Source organism: Carassius auratus, unplaced genomic scaffold, assembly GCF_003368295.1.
Source record: "Carassius auratus strain Wakin unplaced genomic scaffold, ASM336829v1 scaf_tig00037716, whole genome shotgun sequence".
Classification (NCBI taxonomy): Eukaryota; Metazoa; Chordata; class Actinopteri; order Cypriniformes; family Cyprinidae; genus Carassius; species Carassius auratus.
Genome location: NW_020526399.1, coordinates 62443 through 67737, shown reverse-complemented (window position 1 = coordinate 67737; position 5295 = coordinate 62443). Strand labels below are relative to the sequence as shown.

General features: G+C 37.8%; 1 pseudogene; it reads right to left on the bottom strand.

Annotated features, from left to right (window-relative positions):
* Nucleotides 1-2704: 2704 nt before the first annotated feature.
* Nucleotides 2705-4298, bottom strand: LOC113083319 (probable G-protein coupled receptor 22; annotated as a pseudogene).
* Between the last annotated feature and the right edge of the window lie 997 nt (nucleotides 4299-5295).

The following is a 5295-nucleotide window of genomic DNA, read 5'->3' as shown; positions in this document are numbered from 1 at the left end:
ATAATATATATATATATATATTAAAACTTAAACTCAAAGTTTTCCTAAATACAGTAGTATATAAATAGCATAAAAATAATTTTTTCTCCTCTTTAATTTTCATTATATAAGAAAAAGCAACCAGGATATTTGTAAAAAAACAAAAAAAACAATGGTGTTCCAGAAGAAATAAAGTCTTACAAATTACCATAAACTGAAATAAAATAAGGTAAATTTGAATAAATAAAATGCAAAATACTATAAAAATAAATTAAACCAAAATAGAAATAAAAAAAATTGATGAAAAAATAACAGACTCCCATAACAAAATTTTCCAAAACCTAAATTAAAATTCAAACGAAAAAGCTAATTCTAAATATTTATAGAAATTATTACAGTATATAAATAACATATGGCATAAAATACATGAAACAACATGACAATGATTTTAGGGTCAACTATTCCTTTTTAAATACATGATTAGATATATAAGAATGTAACAATATCTATATTATAATATTTGACAGCTCATATTCTCTAGCCATATTAATTTTATTTATCCCATGATTGCACAATGTTGCTTCTGCGGCAGGAAGCATTTAAGCAATCATAATAAGAATAACATACAAATAATTTATACAATTGGACTTTTTTTTACAAAACTGAGCTTGTTCTCAAGTTTTTAAAGACTGCTAAGATGCAGTGTGACCAAGAAAAAGCTTTTGATTGGTTTAAATTTGAATTGTTTACAAAAATAAAGTGCTTGTTATCCAGAGTGCATTAGACACTTGGTAACAAATTAAACTCCCCTGAATCAGTAAATCTAGCTTGACACGATCAGAAGAAAGATTTAAAACAGGTGACATTTACAAAACCCTTGAGGTACACTGACTGTTTATAAAGGGCTTGATGACTCTCAATTACAGTTTTATGGGATGATCTGAGAGGTGAAGTGTGAAGAAAGGTCAGTTGTTTTAAGTGCCGTCGATTCTAAATGGCATAATTAATGGCATGACACCATCTCTCTGGCTGTGTTGTTTACTCACAAATAGCTCATTTAAGCCAAGTGCACTATACCTGTAATCCTGGCTGATGTATGAGCATCTCAGAGCCCTAGTGCTTCTTCTCCTGTGGTTCATGCACCTCTTTTCTCTCTTGCCACCGTGTTTTTTCTGCTTTGGTGACTGCATGTGTTGTGGCTCAGTGGTAGAGCATTGCATTAGCAGCGCAAAAGGTCATGTGTTCAATTCCCAGGGAACACACATACTGTTAAAAAAAGAAAATAATATATATATATAGCCTGAATGCACTGTAAGTTGCTTTGGATAAAAACGTCTGCTAAATGCTAATTGTTGTTGTGTGAGTAACCAGTCAGTAAGTTAGTAGTAAGTCTCACACAGCTTAAGTACACCGTTTATTTTAAGTCGGACATAATGAAAGCTGAATTAATAAAAACATAGCTCCAAACTATGGAGTGAATGATTCATTAGAACAATTCTAATGGAGTCTCTTTGACTGAATCATTTAAAAGAATCAGTTCGTAAGAGTCATTTGTTCATGAATCAGGTTTTGTTTTTACACATTTACCTTTCTATAGCTTCATCCTAGTGTTATTATTGTTTAATAAAACAAAAATGATTGAAGTAATGTTCATTAACTGAAATAAAATATAAATATTAGATGAAAAATCACACACACACACACACACACACACACACAAACACACACACAAATGAAACCTAAAAAACTAGAAAACTAAAAATTTGAAATTCTATCTACTATAAAGTACTACAATTAATTGAAATAAAAATACATTTAAACAAAACAAATGATTAAACTAAAATTGAAAACATGAAAAATTAACTTAAAAATATTCATAAATGCTACAATAGTAAATAGCACTAAACATGTAACACACAAAGTGCAAGTGGTGAGGATTAATAGAAATGTGTATCGTAAGTGTATTATTTCATGGTCTTTCTCTCTCATCTTATTCAATTCAGACCACAAGCTTGTGAATAAACTAAAACATTTAATTTGCTGAATGGAAACTTGAACTGGTTTGTGAATCATTCTAATTTCGAACTAATTCATTTAATTCTTGACAATACAAAATAATTCCCACTGAACATGCAAGGGCAAATGTTCTCATAATGGTGCACAATAGACCTCTAAGAGCTACAGCGCTGACCTGGGAAATGATTCATTAATATGTATGCAGATTTAGTGAGTGGGAGCTTCACTTCAGTGTTTCACTGAATGCAAAATGAGGGACATTATGTCCTTGACAGCAGTGTCAAAATGTGCCAGACGTTTCCTCAGATTCGACGGCTCTAAAACAATGATATTTGCAGCATCTTCTCTTCTTTTCTTCACGAATCACAGGGCTTTACAGGGTTGCCAGATGTTACATTTTGGTGTGTTACTGATCCAAAGTGTCATATGACTTTAAAAGACATGGAGTGTAGCAACACAAAGTGATTATTTTAAGTGCTTTTGAGTGTTTCGTTCATTGTTTTTGCAGCTGCTTCGTCAGTATTTCTCCTTTTTGTTGTACAATCTCTTCACATTCACACACAAGTCGACTTAAGACGGATAATATGCAGTTAGTCAAAGCAAAAGAGTAATCATGAAGACATTTGTAAGTGAATCATATGAATCTATTAGTCAATAAACCTCCTTTTTTTTTCATATGTTCATATTCCTACACAGGATGATATTCACAGCATCTGAGATCAAACGCAGATGGATTTTGTCTTTTTCCCTTCGTAGTTTATTATAAATACATGTATACACGTCATAAATGAGATACGTAACTAATAAAGAGTATGCATGAGTTTTCATGTATTTACAGTACATAGAGTGGTTTATAAAGGACATGCACCATCTATGAAACCATATCATATACCAAGTTAGTCATAAATAGGAACCGATTCTTTCAATATAAGCTCATGTATGGCTAATATTCACATTTATGTATAACAGTGTTTTTATGAGAACTGTTCCCAATCCCGGAGGTCGTTTTAGTCTGCATCTTCGGATGATAGACATTTCTGCCTGGCTTCGTGGTCGTCAAACGTCACTTTCTTATTCCGCTTGGGATCGATCCAGGAGTTTCGGATCACCGTGTTGTTCGGCAGCGGATCCACCTCGATGATGGAAACCACCCGCTTCTTCATTTTACTTTTCAAGACTTTCTGGAACTTCTGCCTGGTGAAGGCGTACAAGAGAGGATGGAAGACCGTGGTGCCGTAGGCCATGACCAGAAAACCCATCCGGAGCTTGACGCTGAGGTCGCTGGGGCCTGCGCTGAGGATCACAGCGTTTAAATAGTGATGGGAGTCCAGCAGAGGAGGAACGTGGAGATGATGAGCAACGACATGCGGAAAACACGCTTTTGGCGCTCACGGCGTTCCCGGTGGCGCTTGACGGCCCTTCGCAGGGCGATGATCACCGAGACGGACATCCGCATGCCGAGCGGAGCATTTCCACGGTTGCTGCTCTTCGAGCCGTCTGTGATCTCGGGAAGCTGCTGCTCAGACGTAGACATGAGAGAAAAGTTATTTTTTCTTCTAATCTTTTTCTTCTTTTTTTGCGTGGCGTGGAAGCGCGTACCTATACGGATGTTGAGCGCCTGAAGGATCTTCGCGTACGTCACCAACATGATGACGGCAGTCAAACAGAAAATTGGGATTTGGGCCACTAGGTGGTAATAAAGTCCGAGTTCGGTGTAATATTCGTTGACGTGCACAACCACAGTCTGATTGGCTTGGTGGGCTCCGGTCCCAAGAATCCCACTTCGATAAACGGCACCAAGAAGCTGATAAAGGACAGCACCCAAATGCATCCCAACAGAGCCACCGCTCGTCCCATAGTCAGCACACGATTCGCCGGTTTAACGGAGATGTCATATCGGTCCAAAGTGATAGCTAGCACGTTTGATGCGGTAGCCACACTTGCGAAAGACACGCAGGCTTCGTGGAAGCAGCAGACGAGCACCGTGTCGCCTTGCAGAGACAGCATCAACACCACAGTCGTCAGAGGGATGCAGCAGGTGCACACCAACACGTCGAGCACCGTGGAGGTTCATGGTGACGATGTTGCTGGACCGAATTGACCAGGTTGGACTTCATGCAATAGAGGGCCAGAACGGTCAGGTTGCTGCTCAGTCCCAAGACGATCTCCAGCATGAGGAATCCCGTCAGGGACACCTGGAAGCTGAGCGGGAACGGGTACGGGACGGCCGGCGTCATGGCGGGACTCACGGACTCGGTGATGTCGAGAACTGTAACGTTACTCATGGTGCTCTCTTCCTCCGTCGCGGGGAGGGACGTGCATTATCCTAAAAGGTAAAAACAACAGGACGCACAATCAGAGAAACGTTCGGGGAAGACTGCATTGTGTCATTCCGAATTGAATAAAGAATCCGTTAGAATTCCGGTTCGGTTGCTAAATCGGAATTTATGTAGCAAACGGGATGTAGAATTGCCGTTCAGATTTGAATGTGAGAACGAGAAAGACCTTAAAGTCAAATAAATTCATGCAACTGTAATCATTACCTAGAAATTAAAAGTTTGTCATGGAAAATTTCCAAATATCTTGAATGTAACGTTTGAATGTCTTGCAGATAGATAGATAGAACACTGCATTTCCCAGAATGCATTGCTTGTGTGGAATTTCCTTGGAAATAAAATTAACTAAATTCCTTTTATTGTCATTGCAATTCAACTTCCTGTGGGTTGTAGCCAAATTAAATAAAATTCAGACTCATTTACACCAAGTCTGAAGTTTGCATATGCTGTATTCAAACCACTACCATTTATAAACTTCTGTACATCTTACATGTTCATTATTTTCATTTCTTAATGGTTTGCTCCATTTGCACAGAATTTGACAGCTTTTCAACAAGGATCAGTTCAGAAAATGCACAAAAACGTCTGTAGATTCCCTTGGGCCTGCTAATGGCTTTACATTTGATGTTTGCATGCACGTTGACTAATAATGCATTGGCCATTCTGTGTTGGGCGCTGCTATGAATAAACACACTTTAGCTTTTATTTTTGTCCACAATGCATTTTCATTTGTTGTGCAGCGATGGATTGCTCCATTAGCAAATGTGACTGTCTTTATTGCTGTTTCATTCATCACGTAAAGGGAGAATTTAAAAAGAGAGAGGGTCGTTAAGATAATAAGTATGAACCTGGCTTTTGTAATTCACATCAAATGTAGATGGATGCATCAAGATGGAAACAGAGCTAATAAATCATTGTGTTTGATTAAGACTGTAGTGGAACCAAATGGAAACTGTAATGACTT